The sequence below is a fragment of the Camelus dromedarius genome, chromosome 3 (genome assembly GCF_036321535.1).
Source record: "Camelus dromedarius isolate mCamDro1 chromosome 3, mCamDro1.pat, whole genome shotgun sequence".
Classification (NCBI taxonomy): Eukaryota; Metazoa; Chordata; class Mammalia; order Artiodactyla; family Camelidae; genus Camelus; species Camelus dromedarius.
The window spans coordinates 10,165,589-10,187,889 of record NC_087438.1 but is presented as its reverse complement, the minus strand read 5'-3'; the positions used below and the strand labels follow the sequence as shown (position 1 = coordinate 10,187,889).

The window sequence follows — 22,301 nt, the reverse complement described above, 5'->3', positions numbered from 1 at the left end:
AAGTGTGTCATTAGCCCTGAGGTCACATGGCTGGGTGGGAGCTTCCAGGGAGAAGGGCCAGCCTGACTTCAGCTGCAGACAATGGGATCTGCTCAAGGTTACAGCACAAGGGCAGCCGAAGCCTTTAGGACTCACTGGCTTTTAAAAGGTTAAAGTCATTTCTTTTGCTCACATTAACTCAGGTACTGGTATCCTGCTTTACCCTCACTTCCAAGCAGGGGGAAAATTTCTAATAAATAGGTCCCTATCACTAACCTCGTACAGGATTCTAATGAGAAATTTAAGAAGCTACAAAGGGAGTTGAGAAAAGTAATGCATCTGCTAATGTAAAAACAAAACAAAAGAAAAATTTGTTTCGATTCTAACCACCTCTCCTCCCACCTCCTTCACCTCAAACTCCTTTCTGCATACCTACGAAAGTAGGGTTTTTTTATTCTGGTTAAAAAAAATTTATTAAGTCAAATAATTCAGATATATTGATGGGAAAACAAATTTTGACATAAAGATGGATTTAATATGGATTGACTCATCTCCCACTTGGGATTCTTATGCACATTCATTGATAAAAAGATGCAAATTCCGAAGGTAAGGAGGACAGAAGTGCCAGAGAAAGGGCACTGGCGGGGGGAGCGAGCTGGGAAGGGAATCACTGCTGGAGACCCCATGAACTTGACGGGGTATCAGTGCCCACACGGTGGCATCTCCCCCTTGATTCACTCTGAGCTCAGTAGGCGGACACCAGCACAGGCTCTGAAGTGCTGCAGCAGGTCTGCGACCCTCACAAAAGTGCAGGAAGCTCCAACTGCAGGACTGTCAGACCCATCATCTCACCTGAGGACACTGGACACTGGCTGCCATGCCAGGGGCTGAGATGACAGGCAGCAACCAGCCCGTGCTGGAGCTGCACGGCCATGAACCACAGGGCCTCTTCCCGCTTCCTGCGAGGTCCCCAAGAAATAACGGGGGAGGGGGTAGGGAGAGGGCAGGGCCAGCCCTCCCGCACCTGTACTTCCTCAGACTCGCTCGGCTGTACCCAATAGGAGCAGGGTGAGACCCAGAGCTGTAAGCCTTGTAGACTGGGCAATCTGTTTCCTTTTCCCAACCACCTAACGCTCCTGACAGAGAAACAAGTCAGTATCTACTAGGAAGCCCGGAGAACACTTTGCCCCAGTTAGCATACAGATGCAAAGTGAAGTACAGAAATGCAAACAGAAAGCAGTAAGGGCACTTAAATGAAGGTGTGTGGTACTCGCTCACCAGCCCACACCTGCAGGACCTTCCCAGGACTCAGCACCGAGACCTCAGTCCACCTGTTGCCCCGGTGCTCAGGACCCGCTCAAGGTTGCAGACAACTTCCTCCCAAGGGAGAAGCAGACACGAGGTGGGGAGGGACGCTCAGGAGGCTGGAGCAAAAGCTATACTCCCCCCACCCCTTCCACTAGCATTAAATTCAGGGATATCACCTGACAGCGATGAAGCCACAACTCAAAACAAAACTTCCCTGTCGAGGGATAACGTGTTCAGTGAGGAGCCCGCTGAAACCCGGGTGCTGGGTTTGCACCTCCCAGCACGGAGACGACGGCCGGCCCCAGTCTTTCTGCACCTCTGACTCCTCATCTGAGAAATGGGATCCCAATGACGCCACCTCACAGGACTAACAGCACCGAGAAGCCTAACTACTGTTACCACTGACATCTGAGGACGCAGCTTTTCTTAGATGTACACATTTGCTAAGTGCTTTTAAATAAATGGATCTGGCGATACTTTGCCCATTTACCTGCAATTACTGCAGAATTCTATAAGGAGACGCATCTCTACTCAAAAATGAAAAAGAATAAGATGGAGACATGCAGTTATTGTCAAAAAGCCACACAAAAAAATTGCTTTTAAAAATCAACAATTAACCTTGGCCATTTCCTTCTCCCGGGACTGACTATAAATAATTTAAGGAACTATAAGGCAATTCAAAAATCAGAACACTCTTCTACCTAAGAGTTTGCGGCTTACCTCGACCCCTTGGTCCCACTCCCCACTCCCGGGGGCACCCCACCTTCACCTGAGCGTTCTCGGGGTCCTGCTCAGCCTGTCCTGTCTGAGGAAAGGGGCAAATCAGAGCACAATTAGAAATGAAAACAGATAAGCCAAAAGAAGAGATCACCTCCCCTCACTAAGATGGTGACAACCAACACTTTAATCACCAAAAGAAGTCCTCCCTTTCTGACTTCTTTCCACTTCACACCCCTCTACTGTCAGAAGCCCGTCCACTGGAGTAAGAATCCCTTGTCTCTCGCTTGGAGGAGAGATTGTCTCTCGCAGGGAGGGGAGGGATTGCCGTCCATCGCTCACCAGTGACACCACACCTGGGGGCGATGCCAGGAGGCACTGGCTTGGTGCCACAGGTAAGAGGGCACCTGGCTCCCACGCCCGTGCCCTCCACCTGCGCCGTCCGGCCAGCCAGAAGTCTGCAATGAACAGCAGGAGGAGGCTCTCTACCCCTGCGGGGCCATCGGGCCCAGGCCTGAGGCCACCCTCCCTCCTTCCTCCCATCTTCCACCTTCCATCTCTTTCTTTAATACACCATCATCTCTCATTGTAATAGATGATTAAAAAGAAACATGATTTTCCCACTCTGCCTAGGCACGTGGTAAGTAAGCACTGCAATGAACAGCTAACAGAGCATGCAAATGGTGCAGCCCCTCCTGCCTACACTGTCCAAGGCTTGCCACGCACTCAGCCCACTCTGGTAAAGGCAAACTCGCTCGAAAATAAGTTTCTAAAGTGATGAAAAACCACACTAAGTTTTCCTTCTACGTTCCTTGCAAAAATAATTATGCCCAGATGGTTCTGTGGAAGCTCACAGCATGACATCAGTCAACTCTGCAGTGGTACCTGAAAACCTCAAAACAGGAGGAGGGGTGGGTACTATTATAGGAAATAACTTCTAAGAACCCTGATGGCTTTAAACATTCAATTATTCACTGCATGGTAAAACAAAAAGGCTTTCAAAATCAACTTTCCTAATTCTTTCAGCTACTAAAATGAGAGCCCAGGCAAAAATGGGCCTCAGACTTAGAAGAGAATGCCTGGCTGGTCTGTATGACGGATGTGTATGTATTACACGTATATGTTTGAAATCACCAACCTGTTTAGGAACCAGGACTCTGCCAGCACCTTAGAAGCCTTCTCTACATCATGGCCTGATGGTACCCACCTCCTGGCTCCAGACATACCACTATGCTGGCTTCCAGGATAACCATTCCCTTGCTTTTCTTTACAGGTTTGCCATCTATGAATCTGCTGCTACATGACATACTGCTTCTTTGCTTGTCTTTGAGCTTCATACGAATGTAATCCCGCTGCAGCATTCTCTCGCGACGCGTCTGTGTGAGTGGTTACTCTGCACTGATGTGCACGCTGAGCTCTACTGAATGCTCTACTCTGTGACTATTCCATGAACTTACTTATGCAGTCTGGTTAAGGGACATTTACTCTGTCTCCCAGAGTAAACACTTTTTGCTATTATAAATGCTGCCACCACGAACAGCCTTATCTACTTATCCCAGAAAACACTTCCAGAGCATCTCCAAGCTGAGACACAGGCTAGGGGAGAAACTGCTGGGTCAGTTTATGTGCCTCTTCAAGTTTACTAGGTGATGCCAAATTGTTTTCCCAAATGGCTGGACTCCACACCCTCTCTAAAGCTTGTCTGTCAGATGAGCCTGGGTATTTGTCTAAAGATGCAACCATTTGGTACCTTTTACCAAAATGACTTGAACAAGGAAATGAAAACAAGCACATTATTGGACAAGAGATTAGTTTGAAATTAATTTTAGGTCCTATGCTCTCTGGGCTAATAGAACAGTAAACTAGATGTTCACATTTTGTCCTGAGAGTTTGAGACTGAAAGAACAGGATACCCCAGATGTTTCCCTTTCTATTTCTATCTCAACTGAATTCCCCGAACAGTTCCTCCTATTTAAGACTCCTTGAGAGTAACTGCCAAAAAGGAACTGCCGTGGAGACCTGCACAGAAACTCCGTCCCTAACCACCAAACGGCCTGTGTTCCAAAACTTGGCCAGCTAGTCCACCGTTACTGGATTTTAGGAATGGATTTTCCACACAGAAATAATGCTGTAGGTTGGTCTTAGGGTGTCAGGGATCCCCATATAATAACCCATCTGTGCTACTGGTGTGGGCTGGAGCAGAAATGGGGAGGGGGGCCAAGGCAGAGGCACAAAGGGGCCCTCGCCTTCCTGTCCCCCCACCAGCAGGGTCCTCCTTCCCCAGGCTCCTCTTGTGGGCATCTTGCTGGACTGCACAACCCAGAGAAACCTACCAGACTCCTAACACAGTGAGCAGTTCTCAAAGGTTTGCTCTCAAGACCTCTACACACTTAAAAGTCACTGAGGAACCCAAAGAGCCTTGGATTTTGTGGGCTCTTGCAGTCATCCAGTCTATCCACATAGTGTCTAGATTCCTAACAAGGATACTTCTGCTAAACACTAAGCCTGAGAAAGTGCTAAAAATTAATTTATTTAAAAGTAATAATAATAAATCTATTAGATGTTAAAATAAGTAAGACTTTCTATTAAGAATATCTGTATTTACAAAGAAGATCAGAAAAGGGCTGGCATCATTTTGCACGTTGGAGACGGGCTTTAACATCTGGCCTCGTAGGACACACCTGGATTCTCAAACCTGCTTCCACCTTTCACCTGCTGCAAGCTGCATGCCACGCAGCCACCGGGAAACATCACGAGACACTCAGGAAAGAATCAGAGTGAGAAAAAACTCAGGCTGTATTTGCCTATTGTGAAAACAGCTTTAACTCATAGATTCCCTGAAAAGTTCTCAGAGAGCCCATGGGATCCTGGAACCACACTTTGAGAACTGTTACTAAAGCAGTGTTCTTCCAGGGCTTTTGCTCAAGAATTCCATCACCAAAGAATTTTCCTACATGCCTCCAATTGTAAGTTATAAATATATTATTGTACCGGTCTATTACACATCCCCAAATAGATATTTGAAAATAATAAGCTATAAATAAGCATCTTTTAAAAGCTTTTGATATTTCCTTCCCACACTCGGGAGATTCCAGTGCACACACACCCTTTGGCAAACGCAGAGCTCCTGGCCTCCCTGGAATCAGCACTTCCTTTTCTTCAGCAAAGTTCCTCTTAACTCCCACTGGACAGACAGCGATCTGACAGGGTAATCTGCATCAGTGAGTAAGAATCATGCTGCTGTAGAGGGTGTTTCCTTCAGCAAATAAACTGCCACTCATGGTTTCGGGGCCAGGCTCCCTAGACAGTGGCTGCATGTACGGCCGAACACTGAGTCTGGGAGCCCCAAATGTGAAGGCCAGTCTTGCGAGGAGTCTGCCCAGGGGCCGGCCTCACTCCACGGCATCTCCCCATGGACTTGGCAGACGCCAGAAGGATGCACACCTGCCCAGGAGGCAGAACCTTGTCCCACTGCTCACCTGACAGAACTGCAGGAACCAGGCCTTCTGGTTTACAAATAAATAATATAAAAACTTCCTATACTGGGTTCATACACAGGCAGGCCAGTCAAATGGGAGAATGTCAGATCTGGAAAGGTCAGTTTTAAAGGAACTTTCAAGGATGGCTTTATCGTTTCCTGGGCTCTTCTGTCATCTTTTGTCCCTTCTACAGGAGATGAGAGCAGAGGGTGCCCCTTGGAACAGGCCCCACAACAGGAACACACGTTGAGTCCCTCAGTGACGCAGGCGAGGCCACCTGAGGAGCCGAGGTCAGCCCCGCAGAGCACGCCTGCCACTCTGGCGTCCTGTGGGAGGACAGTGACATGCCTGGCTCTCAGCAGGCGCAAAACAACACATATGTCCCCGTCAAGGAGGGGAGGTGGGCCTGAGGGCGGGCAGAGCGGAGAGAAGGCCAGGCTCCGGGTCAGGCAGGTGGGGAGATGGTGAAAAAGGACTGGCTGTAAAATGATCGTGAACAAAGAGCCATCGGAGCAGACAGGATGGGAGAGCCGGCCCTGACACACAGGAAACGTCTCCAAAGAGCCTCGCACAGAAGACACCTAATTTTTAATGAGATGAAATCTTGAACAAGACACCAAGTTACCGTAACTGAGAAATCAGTAAGCAAGTGGCCTTTTCCTGTTGTAAACAAGCACAAACAAAGCCAAACTGGTTATTTTTACTTCAATGTCTTATGTTGCAGGATCTGGTTAAGGCTAAAGACGTAACTGCTTGGGAAGAACATCCTTGAAAGGTTGGCTCCTTCAGAATCACGTGCTGATTAGACTTGACTGTCATCTCCCAGGTTGGTCACCCCCATAAGCAAAACCACACCCCAGGTGAATGGACAGTGGTGAGGGGCTGCCGGCCACCAGGCCACCTGAACCACCGCAGCTGCTCCCCCGACCCCTCCCCTTCAAGTCCTCGACCTCGGCTCACCCCTTCACTGGCAGCCACCTCTTATTTCATCAAGAAAAGCAAGCTGGTAAGATACAAGCTCGCTTTTCTTCCCTTCCACCTCCAAATGCCTCTACTGCAAACATTCCTCCCTTCTGATTTTACTGAAACAGACACAGTTTTTTCTCGAATAATCTCTCCCTGATCCCAGGCCTTCTGTCGGCACCTGCTTCGTCCATTAACTCGGCTACCTCCACCTCTGCTTCCCTCTGCAGATGGATTCCAGGCCCCAGCCGTCCCCTGCAAGGACAGTCTCCACCTCCTGGGGACACGGCGAGGATTCAATGACATGACACACATAAAGCACCAAAACCTGCCCGGCAATGGTGCTCCGTAAACATGAGGTCAATAAATATAAAGACATAACAGCCCGGCTCTCTGCTCCCCTGTCCTGAGCCTGCACCAGAGGAAGAGAGCCAGGCCTTTCTGACGGGCCGTCCCAGCCTGTGGCAGGGAGCACGGTGGCCATGCGAGGGGACGTGTGTGTGACAGGCAGGCAGGTAAGCTCTCCTCTACATCTCCCATCTACTCAGGCTCCAAGTTCTCTCAATAAGACAGTTTTAGAATCTGGGATTAAGACGCTCTGTTACCTTATATGCAGCCTATAAATGCTGATTAAAAATAGTGCCGATACAGTGTAACAGTGAGGTCCCTAGAGGCATGGGGCCCCCAGATCAAGGAAATCTTGTAATTCCCTATTTCAGGCCATAGTACCTAACCACCAAAATCACATCACCCACAAAGCCAGGTCCAGGGGAGCAGAGCTGTCTTGGTGTCATGAAAGCCCAGTGGCCAAGGGCTCACAGACCCAGGGACTCTTAAAAACTGGCCAGAGAATCACCAGGGTGGTGTGAGGAGAAAGAATGCTCCCAACCTAATCTTTCCTTTAGAGAAAGAAAGAACCAGGGATGAAATGCAAGGTGCTCCCCAGCCTGTCTCTGTCTTCTGGGCAGCAAAGCACCCCCCCTTCCCCAGCTGCAGTTTCCACCTCTGTAATCCGTGTGTTTCAGAAGCTACTGGCAGAACCTAACGAGTAAATGCAGGAAAAGCGTTTAACCCAAAGCTGAACAAACAAGGGTGCAGTCCATGGCAGCGGTCACTGCCCTAAATCAACAGGATGGAGTGACAACCACGGAGGAAGGACAACCAAAGGCAGCACGCGTGGTACGAGTCATTCAGTTGGAAAGGATGCGCTTCCATGTTCATGCAGCTGCACGCAGCGCGGTCTGTCTGCTCACCCCACCAGGGCACCCAGGCGCAGGTGAGCCGCGGTCAGCACTCACCAGAAAGCTTGAAGGGGGAGCCTGAGCCGTGGGTATTTCACCCCTCTAATAAACAGGCAAGTGGTTGCTAGTGGCAACAGTGTCCTCTCCCGCAATTTTAAATGTGCACACACAACCCACACGGCTCTCTACAACATGCTACTCTGGTCATTTTTCTGCAAGAAAAGCCACCCACACTACCCAGGAGCACGAAGGCACACATGTGGATACACAGGTGAAGAAGGCCAGCCTGGGCAAGGAGAAGGAATGCAACTCGATTCCAAATGCACAGTCGTTCCAGGCAGCGAGCGCAGAGGTGTCCGCGTGAAGACAGTGACTACGGCATGCGGGCCACGTGGCCGGCAGTGAAAAGATTACATCATCCCCTTTGTGCAGAGCCGGGCTGCGGGAGAAGCAACTGCTCGCTAGTTTAAGCAGTGCACAGAGCTATGTGAGAGGCGGCAGCTTCTGTTGGTGAAAATCCCCTTCTCTTTTCTTTGTGTCAAAAATAAAACATGCCCCCAAGATGATAAAATCGAGCAGCTTACATTCGCCAACAAATTCATATTCATCATTTCCCTGTGCCTTCTCGAGCACAATTGTTCTTAACAGGGTAATTCCTAAAACTGGAAAGGGAAGGAAAATAAGGGGTTTTCATGAACTAGGTAAGAAATCGGCAGAACATCTGTTCTTATTCCAGACCTGCCTCAGCGCTCTATCCCGGGCAGGTGGCGTACTGACTGATGTACACATGGTCTCCACGTCAGTCCACTGGAGGACGGAGCTGCACCGGGTGTCACAGAGCCGAGCCCGGGCACGTCCTCCAACCAGCCCCCAGGCAGGTCATCACGGGTTCAGCGCTGCTCTGCACATTTTAAGATGATTCTATTAAACAAGCAGGCCAGGAGTCGGCTGAGAATGACGTTATTACCGAGCACTCTGCTCACCAAACGTGCACCGTGAGCAAACAAGCCTGCCCTTTATGGCTGCCTTGACTAAAGCTCACTCCCCAGCCCTGGAGACAAAGTATTTGTGCCGAGGGGTCTGTCCACCTGCTTGAACTCAACACATGCAATTAAACTCGCACAACAGGACAAATGAAGCCTGAGCCACAGGACACACTCTCCATCGGTAATTCCCTCCTCCAACGTCCTGCAAGTGCAGCTGTTTTTCAAGCCAAAGTCATGAGAAGGTTGCCCGTCTCACATCTCCCTTTGCAAATCAGCCTTAGCCTGGAGTGATGGGCAGCTGCAAAAGGGTAACACCTCTCACCCAGCACCTAGGATGGCTCTAGTGCTCAGAAATCAAATTTTCAACCTCTCCAATTCCAACCTGCCTTACCAACAAGGCTCCCTCGTACATTTCCACCACTTCAATGGAGAAGCCACGTGGCTGCCTCTATGAAACAACATATAGGTCAACTACCCGCAGCCAGCCTGCCCTCTGTGGACCTCGAGGTTAGCAGGTCCAGGACTCCCTGACTATTCCTGACCTGTGAGCGCTCAGGGTAGGACCACGTCTCGCTCACCTGTGTTGAGTGTAGTGTCTGTGCCAGGGGCTTGGCAGATCTTTTTTTCAGGGGGCTCAGAATAATAGGAGAGATCATTGCCTTTGGGCAGTCAGTCAGGCTTGGAATCAAACCCCAGAAGTATCATGTGCGAGTTAATAAACTCTTAGAGCACCAGGGTTTTCATCTATCAAATGGGGACAAGAATGTCTTAGGTGTAGACTTGCTCTCAGGATTAAGGACAAGTGAGCACAGCACTGAGCACCCACAGTGTGAAGACAGTGTCAGCTCTGATGATGCGCATCTGAAAAGACCAGTTCCTGACCATGAAGGAGCCATCCTCTTGTCTGTACAGGACAGGCAGATGCCCATGCTGGGCAGTACTAATGGGGGGCCCACCCTGGGGGAGGGGGGCAGAGGCACAGGCATGAGCTGCCCTCTGCTCAGGCAGGACCCGGGGCTCCTCCCCTACAGCATAGCATCGGGAGCAAAGACACTGCCTGGGGCCCAGGCTGCAACATTTCCATGTATTTTCAATCTATTCATTAATATAAAATTAACCATCAAAGTAATGAACGGTTCAAATCAATGTATTTTACTTTCCTAATCTACTCAATGTCATTTTGAAGCGGCAGTCAATAGTATGCAAATGAATTCAACACAGTTCAACAGCAGCTGTTTTAATAAAAGGGAATGACACAGAATTTCAGTTACCTAAAGCCTAAGATTGGACATTCTATCTCTTTCTAATTAAAAAAAAAGTGGGAAGGCAATAACATAAGTTATAACATAAGTGCATGATTCCTTCAACAGCTCCTTTTATCATTTTAACTTGGTGTATTACCAATTTCTAACCCCATGATTTCCTAATATATCATGAAGTGTAAGATGCATCTAAATTTCCTATACTCAAAAGCTAAAACCAAGCAGAGCTAAAGGCCAGCAAATAGCTCGTCTTTTTTATTGAGATATCTAAGTCCACAGATTCTAACTTGTGAACTTTGCTGTCCAAATGGTGTGCTCTCTCAATACAGACTGTAAAGTCACGAGACAAAGTCAAGGTACATTTTAATGTACACAATGGAAATTTACATTACAAATCTAAATGGTGTATGTGTATGTGTGCATGTGCGTCCTGTAAGAAAACGACCACAAAATTCAGTGCATTTTCCAAAACAAGTTTCAAGTGATTAAGAATTTCTACAATGTAATTTCAATTTCTGAGTTAAACTGTAAGAATGAATTTCTTAAGACTTATTTTTTACTGTAACAGAATACAAGAATTAACAAAACTGTTCATGTAAAGCTGTGTATCAACTGCAACTGTAAATGAATTACACATTAAATTTTTCCGTAACTCAGACCGATCTTCCCTATAATTCTGCGGTTTTCACCCATTCCTCAAAACAAGGGATTACGGCAGCAAAGTCCAGATCCCCAAATGTGACAGTACCAGGACATCCCCATTACCCTGAACCTGGCTCAGGCCTGAAGCCAGGGCAGATGGGGGAAGTGCCCAGGCATTCCAACGCCAGGCCCCAGGCGCATCTCTGCGGGGTTTCCTGGCGCCAGCCCCTGCCCAGCAGGGCTGAGGTGGTGGGAGGAGAGAGGGCAGCAAACTCTGCAGCCCACACCTTCCAGTCTGGGCAGACACACATCCTGCTGGTGAGGGCAGAGGGACCATGGAGAGGTCCTGAGAGCAGCCGGGCCAGGCTAGTGGGGCAGGGGCAGTAGGGAGCAGGGTGCACCTCCAGGGGAGACTCTGGAGGGGAGCTGTAAAAGGCCACCTGGAATGTGCCTCACCAGAATTTAGGAACATTCTGGGAGGTGGGGGGAGGGGATGTCTCTGAAGAACCAACAGACAGCTGCAGAGACGGGATCAGGGAGAATAAAATAATGGCAGTATTAACAGCCAAGAGATGTTACCCTTCCTGCCCACGTACCCACCACCTCCCTGTCCCAGGTCCCCAGCCCCATGCAGAGGGGAGTGAGCAGGGTGAGTGGAGGTGGGACTGGAGAGAGGAGAGCTGAAGAATAAACAATATGCTTGCTCTGTAGAAATGGCTGAACCAGGGAAGATGCGGGTTTGGAGTTGGAAGAAAAAGTGACATTTTTGGATTGGGCTGGGCTGGGCTGGGCTGGGCTGGGCTGGGCCCTTAATACCTAGAGCACCTCGGTTCTAATACCCTGCAGAGAACTGACAGCTTTGGGCCTACCTGTGAAGCTACCAGGAGGTGGATACAGGTGGAACAAAGCTGGCCCCATCCCCCTTTTATCCTTCCCACATCCCAACAGCTCAGGAAAGTGGAGATGAGACTTTATGGATGGACTTGCTGTTTTAAAACACTGACAAAGATATTAAGTTCCACGAGCATGGTACTCCTCAGCCCTGGGTGTTATTAAACCTGAGAATTCCCACCTACTTTAATGTCTAATAAATCAAGTTTTAAATTTAAGAGAAAGGAGATACTGAAACTTTAGTAATGTTGATCCTGAACTTAAGTTACATTTTATTTTTCTACTTAAAAAGGCATTCTGTTTACTTTGAACTTTCACCTTGTGATTTAAATTGAGTCAAAGGATACAATAAAACAGTGTTTATAACTCCTTATCAGATAAAATAAATGGTTTAAGGTGAGAGGGCAAGTAAAATTTACAAGGGGTTTAAATAAATCAAGGGGCTGGATGATGAGTGTTTCTCTCATTATATTATTACCTAAGAGTTACATTCCAGAACAATCAGGCAGTACTTAACATACACTCTGTGCTTAGGTAGCTTCAATCTTTTCCTATTTAGAAGCAGATGCCAAGTATACTCAACACTCAAAAGAGCTGATTCCAGAGCCTGCATCATTTAACTAGAATGGGAATCATCTGGCAAATCGGGCTTTCAGAGGTTGAACCCCTGGGTGGCAGTGGTGTCAACAGGCTAGCAACTACCCAAATCCTGGAGCCCAAGGCAACCCCCCTCACACCCTTTACCCACTTGCTCTTCTCAATAGCCTCTGTGTGCACAGGCAGAGACAGCCTTACAAACCACCGTGGGGACAGGAACGGTCTGCTGCAAAGGCTACTGATGGACATAGGGAAGCTCTTCCATGCCTCAGCATCGCCCACTCATCCCAGCAGAACTGTCCCCAGCTTGGGCCGACATACACCATCACTACATGGTGACAAGCACAGCTCTTAAGAAAACATGATTTTTGTTAGCAGCTGCCTTAAAAAAAAAAAAAAAAAAAAAGAAATCTAAGCCCTTCTCTTCTTAATTCAAAAGTAAAGGAGGAGGTGGAGGAACTGGAGGTACTCCCCGAATCAGAAGCTTCGTTGTTGCAGAAAAAGACTGCACCATTTGAAAACTGTGCACACACCCTGATCCTAGCACACACATTCAGAAAGAATGTTCTAGCTGAAATAAGAAGCGTCAGTGAAAGAAGGGCTCAGGTTTCTGGGGTTGTCCAATGTAGAAATTATGCCAGCATTTTCAACAGGTGCAAATGAGCTTTCACAAAAACCAAATTCAATACCATGGACAAGTGGATCTACCACAGGATGGCGAGTGGCTGTTACAAGCTAAGAATGGTGAAACAGTCACACAGGAGTAATGTTAGAGACACTCTATCACAACAAATGCTACCTTGTCACTGACCCAAAAGATTCACTAGCTTTTTCAAACTTTATGTCAGTAATATTTCAGTGTCTGCTGCAGGGAATTTTGTACACTTAGCGTTTAAATACTCAGCTTCCAGCTGACTCTCATGCAAGCCCCAAACGGCATTCACCCTGCACTCCAGCTTTGGTGACTGCGATGTCCCTACCAGAGCGGGGCCCATTCCTGATGGACCCACCAGAATGCACGAGGAACTGCTACTTCTGAAGCTGATGACAAGGAGTGGAGCACGGAATTCCTGGCCACTGACCAGGGTCCTGCTTCTTGCCAAGTGGGCTTCAGTGAGGGGCAAACACGGTTGGTCCCACTGGCCCATCAGAGCTTCAAATCTGTATTAATGATCACTGTTTATTTTCTCTAATATTCTTAATACAATAGTTCAATGATATTACAGGTTAGGTTGATTTGTAGGGGCTGGCCTGAGAGCCGAGCCACCAGTATCAATCCTATAGGAAAACTCATTCTAGAAAGTAAATAACCAATTCAGAAAAGTTGGCCATAAGTTGCTTGTAAGTATTCTACATGTACTGTGAAAATGCTACCTACATCTCTGAGAGCCTTAGAAGAAGGACGCAGACACAGCTGAACCACAGACCTGAAATCCTATGCACTTCTATACCGAATGCTTAAATTAAAAATCACAACCTCAGAATGCACTCCCGAAGCTGGCAACTTCAAATGCAAAATAATCGTCTTTTTTGAAAAATAGGTTATATTTTTTTAGTGTATTAGGATCTACCTACATGAAAGAAACATCAAGTCCTGGGTTAAAGTGTTCTATTCAAAGACCTCAAAACTTTTTCCTTGATGTTTTATTTTCCTTATTTTAACTAATGGGCCCAAAGCATGAAATGGTAAATGAGCTCCCCTCCGTCGGGCAGTGACCGAGCAGTGCAGCCAGCCAGGCCCCGGGCAGGATCTGAGTCACTTCCCCTCACCAGGAGCCCTCCGCCGCCCGGCCCTGCTGCACACGGTGGCGGTGCCGGCGTACCAGCTAGTCTGTGGAACAGCAGGTGGAAAGCTCAAACAAGGCCTTTGCTATTTTTTTTTTATCCTTTATTTGATGAATGAGGAGGCTCTAGGCTACTGGCATGCCTATACCAAAAACTAATCATACAAAACAAAAACTAGTGAAAAATGCACACAATTAAGGGGAAAAAAACCTGCCAAGTACACAAAAGTCAATAAGGCCTTTTAATGCACCTAATTATTTTCACGGCATATGTTTTCCTTACAAATGTATGAGAAAAGCAAATGCTGGGGAGGAAAAACTAGCTTGGCTTACAGCCTCCTGCTGAATAATTTTTTTCAAACCTAGATACTCTGTTCATTCTAAGACACTGTTTTTTCATTATCATCTCTATGTGAAGTGCAATATCTTCCAAAAAATCATTTTCTCAATCAAAAGACCCTCATAATAAAAGTGGCGTAGGTATGTGAAAACTTTTTAAAATCAAGGACTACGAACAAAGAAAAACCAACCAAGGACTCTGGAAGCTAAGAGTAACTTAAGGAGGGGGTGGGAAAAGTTTACTAGCATTAAGGAATAGGGCCTTGAATCAAAATCAAACTTAAAAAAAATTCTTTCTATGGTATGGACTGAAGGTGGAGGAAAGAAGGTAAATGTGGATGGAGAGGAAAGGGAGGGTGATGTCAGAGGCGGGGACAGATGTGCAAACACCCAAAACACTACCGGAAAAGAGAGAAGCCAGAAAGGAGCCGCAAGGGAGGGGTGAGAAGGCCCGGAAGTCTCCGCTGCACACCTGCCGAGCTGGCTCTGGCACTAGGGGAGGGAAGACAGTGTCCATCCCACACCTGGGGACTCTCATCGCTGTGCGCTCTGTCCTGAAAGTCTCCTCAGCTGGAACTTACTGACCAGGTGTGTGATTCATGGTCCCCCTACAATTCACCTTTCCAAGTAGAGAGGGAGTCCACAGAGGTGGGGACTGTATCTCCCGTTTCTAGTTAATTCTCCAACAACGTGGGAAATTAAGGGTTGGCTGCCTGAACAATCAAAGAGGGGATTAAAAGGCCCCACATTACTATGCATTCCTCCTAATATTCACCTGTTAGAGAGTATGGAGATAGAAGCAGACGGTCCTCCATGACTGGCAGACAACACTTTATTTTCTTCTTGTGAGGATTCCCCAAAGAAAAAATCTTACCAATGGTCATCATATTTTTAATCATAAAAATTGACCAGACTTCAGATTTCCATAGGATCGGTCTTCTATGTGTTCTTTGCTAAGGACATATTCTATGTAAGATACACGGGTTGAGAAAAGGTAATGATTTAGTGTATCCCTGTTGCATACATAGATATGTATATTCATATTGTAAGGTCATATTAATGTAGCGGAGGAAAGAACTTTTCATCAGTCAGCTGAAAACATCAAGCAGAACAGCTGCACGTGGTTAAGAACACAGAAGTAAGACCATACCACTTGGATTCCAAGCCTGGCTTTGCCACACAAGAGCTGTGTGGCCTTGAATAAGTCACCTAACTTCTCTGTACCTCAGTTTCCACATCTGTGAAACAGTATGTCCATCCTGTGGCACAGCACTGTGGGTTAGAGTTAATACAAGTTAAGAGTGCAGACCAGTGCCTGGCATTTGCTAAGTACCGTAAGTGACTGAGGTTAGTGGTTGTCATTATTATTTTATTAAGAATGCTGTCAGAGTAATATAATTTATTTCAATTTTAGTAAAAATTAAAGCACTCAAATTTATTGCACTGTTACAAAAAGATTCCAAGCTTTCATGGAATATAATTTGTCCTTCATGTGGCATCAAGAGACTCCACTACTAATACAACTAGCACATCCTACCTAACGTGTTAAAGCAGAAGCAAAGACAATTACAGTGTGTCTGAGCCCAGAGAAGAAACAAGAACCTAAAATGATCAAATTCACGTTTTAGTTGTTACTGCTTTGTCTTCTTCAAATTGTGCTATTTAAAGTGATGAAATACAAATGCAAATAATGCTAAAAAAAATCAGTTTTAGAATCTGAAAGTTCTCTAAGTCCAACATTATAAAAATCAGTCTATACATAACTAAAGTTTCAAATAAATAAAAGGTTCTAAAAACTTTTTTAAAACACACAGTCTAAAGTCCGGAGTAACAGCTGACTCTCTCCACTCCCTCCAGCCTGCTCCCACGGTACCCGCTAAAGGCCATCCTAAAACAGTGCTGGTTTTACTACGGACAGATTTTATGATCGTACCAAAGATTAGTAAAAGATCACAAAATCTTCTGCCTACTCCATAATTTCTATTTGGTTTCCCTAAATCAGTATCATTTAATTCTCTTACTATAAGGAAATTTATGATGCTCAAGAGATAATTACACATTAACTGTGAATTCAAATATAGATGAGACAGGCCCAAAACAAAGCCTGTTGTAAGTTAATATGAAAGAAAGGTCTTTGGAAAAGACTCCTCTTTGAACAAGGCCCTCAAACTGCTTTAGTGGTCTTCACCAAAAATAAGCTCAGTAGGGAAAGAAAAAAAAAAAAAAGCCTCAATTTAACACTGATAAATAACAAAAAAAGAGAATTAAAATAACATTTTTGCTCCTTTCAATGTACTGAAATGCATCACTATTTCCCTAAAAAACTATCACCAGTACTTAACCAGTCACACTCTAGGAACCCAAGAACAACTCTTACAAACTTGTTTCACAGTTCATGAGAAAATAATATAAACTTCAAACTTACATCATATTGTATCTAAAATGGGTTTTGCCAACAGCTTTAATGAAGAAATGCCATCGAGGCTGTACTAAGAGGGGGAAAAAATGAAAGAAAGAAAGTGGGGAGAAAAATCCAAGTTTAATATCCTCTCAAATTCAAACCAATTACTAGACTTACAGAATTTTATCAGATGTTGATAACTGGGGTCTTGTTTTCTACCACATAGAACTTGATGCCTTTGGTGAAACACAGGTAGTCTCTCCCCTCCCCATGCCCTTCCCCCTTGTCTAAAAGTCTGCGGAGGAACCACCTCCTCTCCTACCCACCCCTCCCCAAAGAACGCAGGCAGCCAGTCTCCGCGTGTGTGGAAGGGGACAAGGCGCACACACCCACTGCTTACAGCTGAAAGGGTTTTTGGAGAATGTCTGGCTGCTTAACAGATGCTTGGCTTGGATTTCCTCCCAAATATGTTTTTAATGCTGATAATGCTTAAATGCAACTGTTCACAGCAAGGGAAGAGTGAGGGGAATGAAAATCTGCTGTTATGTAAAAAAGGGGGAGGGGGACAGTCTCAGGATGACAGCTTAGCTAAACTTTTACAATGATTTTCACATACATAAATACATCAGTTCCTAATCTTCCAGCCACCAAGAACCCTTCTGTCTTCGTTTATCCCCACTGTGAAGCTCCTGATTTGAAACTATCTCCCTACTAAACTGCATTTAGTAGATAAAAGCTAACCCTGTTTTCAGAAATCACTTCTTTGCTAGAATAAATCAACATAACCACATCACATTCATAAAAGCAAATAAACTTCATGCTGCATTTAGTTTCTAAAGCCTTATTCCAGAAACCTGTATGATTCCTATTAACTTTTATTATTACTATCTGAAAACTGATTACTCACAGACTAAGGACAAAATTCTGAAAAACAGCAAAATTTATGTTTCAAAGGAAGGAAAGCCTGGCAAAGAGTTTAGGAAGGAACAGCTAGAGAGACAGGAAAACCTAGGGGACATTCTAGATGGACAGCTGGGGTAGTCTCAAAAAATTTATAAACTATATGTGAATTTACTTCAAAATCGGGAAACTATTCCTTCTGCTCTTATCACTGTCTCCGCCTTGCCATCCTTCTATTAAGTCTGGAGTCAAAACTTCATGAAGCCTTTCCTAGGGAGGGGAGGGGGCAATGCAGACAGAGAGATGCTCTCTCTTTAGACCCCATACAGTTCTCCATCCATCCTCTGATGTTTGTTGAACTGAAATTCCTACTTCCATTGTGAATTTCACAGTTATATATGTTTCTGTATCTTCCTCTCCACGGAGCACGAGGCAGACAATGGTGGAAAGAATGTGGGATTTTTGAGTTGGCTCAACCCGATCGGAACTCTGTTCCGCAGCTGGGTGGCCTTGGGCCTCAGAGTCCCCATCTGTGAAATGGGTGGCACCTGACGGGGTCAGGGAGGGTTAAATAGGGAGATCAATTCCCAGTCAAGCGCCTGGTGAAGACAAGTCAGGGGCCAGGGAGGGGAGTGGGGGGATGAATTCTACTTCTTCACGTTGCTATGCTGATGCACTTCTTTTCAACTAAGAGACCAAGGCTCCAGACTTTGAGACGCATGAAAGCTGCCGCTGCAGACTGAATCACTGCACCTAATTCTTATCCTGCACATTTCAACCAAGTATAGGAGGAGGAATACCAGCTTTATCTGGAAGCTCACACAAGCACTGAGAAAGGCTGGGGGGCAGGGGGAGTGGGGGATAGGAGGTCTGTACAGCTAATCAGAAAAGAAAATTACAAAATAATTCTTACTTTCCATCAAAAACATATAAGCACAATTTGTTAGAATGCCATTTATATATTCTGGAGTTATTCTGGCAGTTTAATATTTGAATTTTCAGTATTTTTTTTACTTTATTGACTACACAAAACACCCTAGGCATTCTGCTCCACATCTCAAGTCTATGGCCAACAATTTTAGATTATGTGTACCCTCCTCTTCTGTCCTATACGAAAATAAAATGAACAACAAAAACAACATTATCATTACATTTGGCATCGCCACTCACTGAACAGATACCATCAGCTGGCACTTCTCCTTAGCCTAAGAAGTGCCTGTTTTTCTACCTATTTTCCATGAGAAAACAGAGGTTTACAAGGGATTAATTAACTCAAGGTTAAACCAGAGACTTGAAACCAGGGACTTCTCAGCTCCAGGCAACACCATTCAAGACCAGGCAGAAAGCATTGCAGTTATGCTCCCAGGCTCTTCACAAAGCTGCATTGCAAGACTTTAGCTTAAGGATCACTTACTGAATTATTTATGTGAATGGAAGAAAGAGCATAAAAAGTTACATTTTAAAAAGGATGTACACTGAATTCTCTTTTTATTACAGTCCTGGATTATATGCACATGGAGATTTTCAACCAGAGCAAGAGACAGTGCGCCCATCAAGCCCCTGCCTCCTTGGCCGCGCCTGCACAGGCTGCAAGTGAGTCCATGTGAGGTGACAGAGCGATGCAGAGTTTACTCATTACTGCACCACAAGAGAGGGAAAGACCCTGTCACTAATGCTCTAAGTGTTTTAAATTAATGAACCAATTAAGGGTTAAAATCGGCTTCAAAGAAAACACTGAAATATTTTTCTTCACCACACTTAATTACCTTCTTACTCACAGAAAGCCCTTCCCAGCGTGCAGGTAGTCCGTTCACCTCCAACACCTGCTGCAGCCCCTCGGAAAACAAAATCGCTGAGCATTCTCCTAATTTAATTCCTGTTAAAAATCTCTGATATGCCCAGTACTTCAAGAAATCTGACCCAAACTCCACTTTCTCACATGTAAATTCCACTCTACAGCTCTGATTTTGTCTGAAAACTATAATCACTTTAAGTCACAGAAAATAAAAAGGAGAACATACATAGCTCTTCCTGCACGTTTAATTGATAATAGGCAGGCAGGACAGGGGCAGTGGCTAGAATAAAACAAAATGAAATAAAATAAAACAAAATAAAATAAAATAAAATAAAATAAAATAAAATAAAATAAAATAAAATAACTACCCAAAGTAATGCTTTTAAGGTAATTTTGCCCAACCAGTAATAATAGCGTTGATGCTGAGAAAGAAGAGAAACAGTTGAGTCGTGAATTCTACTTCAAATTGTAGCTAATTCTAAATTAAAACCAGGCCGGCAGGTCTGGGCTCAGCTTGTAGCCCCCTTCCCTTTTCAAGTCCTGACCAATATTATTGGCCAGCTCATTATCTATCAATCCCCTCCGTCTACTGGGACGGAGACGAAGTCGCTAAGCTGGGGCCAGTCAGGCATTTTAAGCACCAAGCTGGTCAGTGAGCTCAGTGACTGCTCATATCTCATCTTCCACTGTCATGTTCACTTCCATCTGTGTCCAGGCTACAACTGTTGACTTCCACCCAACAACTGCTGGAAACACAACTCCAGCATGCCTGGTCAGGCTGTCTGCACAAATTCTCTGCTGTTCAACGCATCATGCAAGCCATGTCCTTTCAGCCTCACCTCACACCACACCTACAGCAGCACTACGTACCACTATACCCTCCCTGTCCTTCTTAGTCACTACATCAGCCACCACATGGGGACCAAAGGGAAAGAACACTGGGATGCTATCAGAGGGAAAACTGTAACGCCGAGCAGGCAGGCAGGGGGTCTCAGTGGCTTACACAGGTGTACCACGTTACTGCACTGCAATCGGAGGAAGGCTGGAAACATCCCTCTGTATACGTTTCTCAAGTTATGAAACAAGCTGTTTCACAGGCAAATCCACAGAGAAAATAGTGCAGCAGCTGCCTAGGACTGCAGGGGGTATAGCTCAAATGGTAGAGTGCATGCTTAGTATGCATGAGGTCCTGGGTTCGATTCCCAGTACCTCTGCCCCCCCCCCAAAAAAAAAAGACTGGAAGGGGTGGGAAGACTGAAGGGTTGAAGGTTAGGGGTGTGGGGTTTCTTTCTGGCAATGAAGGTGTTCTAAAGTTGACCAACTGTAATGATGGTCATGCAACTTTGAATACACTAAAAAGTCACTGAATCATCCACTTTAAATAGGTGATTTTTATGCTATGTTAGTTATATCCTAATAAAGTTGGCCAAAATTAAAGAAAGAAAGAGAGTGAGAAAGAGAGTGGAAAGGAAAGAAAGAAAGAAAGAAAGAAAGAAAGAAAGAAAGAAAGAAAGAAAGAAAGAAAGAAAGAAAGAAAGAAAGAAAGAAAGAAAGAAAGAAAGAAAGAAAGAAAGAAAGAAAGAAAAGGAAAGAAAGGAAGAAAAGGAAAAAAAGACTGGAAATGTTACAAAGACATTGTTCAAAAAATACTACTCTGTAACTGATTATTAAGAACACATTTGGAATGGAGGAGAGATTACTTTGAATAGATATAGTATGACTATTTCTGCTCTCCTAAAGGCACACAAAGTTTGGGTATATAGAGTAGTAACTAAAATAGTATATTTACTACCTTGGCCAAATATTCCTCTGGAGAAGTAAGTGCGTATATTCAAGCTAACTATTCCTGAACCCAACAGTTCTTTTAGATGCACTGAACAGAAAGGTGGCTACTTAACGTCTTCATTACCTTGGCTTTGGCAAATGGTTTACTATAAGACGAAGGCCTGAAGAATAAACACATACATTTTATAATTAAGATAAACTTCTTTTTCATAAAATGTTCTCTGTCCTTGTATAAAAGATGAAAACATTTTAAGACTCTGAACACATTTAAAGAAAGTACCTTTAATCACCATTACATTTTTATTTTCCGGGGACCTTTCAGGCTCTGGAAAAAACCTTTATTAAAACTGCCTCCAAAAATATGAAAATGTATGTGTGTATATGCATGACTGGGACATTGTGCCGAACACCAGAAATTGACACATTGTAACTGACTGCACTTCAATTTTTTTAAAAAATGTTAAAATAAATAATATTTTTTAAAAATTGCCTCATCAAAGGCCAAAACATCATAATTCCATATTTAGACGTGTGCTCAGAGAAATCAACAGCTGAATAAAATTAGCTTGGTTCCTACCATAAATAAATTATTTGTTAAACAGGTTATCTACCTAACAGAACTGGATCAGTCCATTGAATCGACAGCTGCAAGTTTTAAGTTTTCTCAAAAATGTTTACTTTCAGCAGTGAAACCACCAAAACGCTTACATTCCCTACCCAAAAGCTTTTGACAACTTTCCATGAACTCATTCCACAAATACATGCTCAGATTAGAATGGATATACATCATTGTTAAAATTTTATTCATGGTTTTCACATTTTGGCTTTGGAAAAATATATACATATATATATTTCCTTTTTCTAGAAGATTTCCAGTTTGCTTAAATGAAACTACCTTTGGACCTGGCAGAATGATCACTGGCCAACATTCCATCCTTAAATCACTGAAACAATTACATTTTATATAGGCTTTTACAGTTTTCAAAGCATTTATTACCAAACCTAATGACTAAACCCTGCCTGTAAGATAAATACATTTATGGTCTACACTTTAGAAACCAGGGACTCGAGGGTCAAAGATGAGATACCACCACTTACTGGAGACAGTGCAGCCAAATCAAACCCAGGTCTTCCTGCTGCATTTTTTTTTAAAATAAGATTGGGTCTGTTTTATTTATAGAATCTGTTAGTTCGTGTGAATGAATTAGACTGTATTATAAGATGCTTAAAAC

General features: G+C 44.7%; 1 protein-coding gene and 1 non-coding gene across 2 annotated transcripts in view; one reads left to right on the top strand and one right to left on the bottom strand.

The window, feature by feature from the left end:
- TRIO (trio Rho guanine nucleotide exchange factor) overlaps positions 1-22,301 on the bottom strand; it is a 331,311-nt gene that overhangs the window by 230,735 nt on the left and 78,275 nt on the right. The gene's annotated exons all lie outside the window — the stretch shown is intronic.
- TRNAT-AGU (transfer RNA threonine (anticodon AGU)) lies at positions 20,426-20,498 on the top strand. The gene has a single exon. It is a non-coding gene; the product is annotated as a tRNA-Thr (tRNA).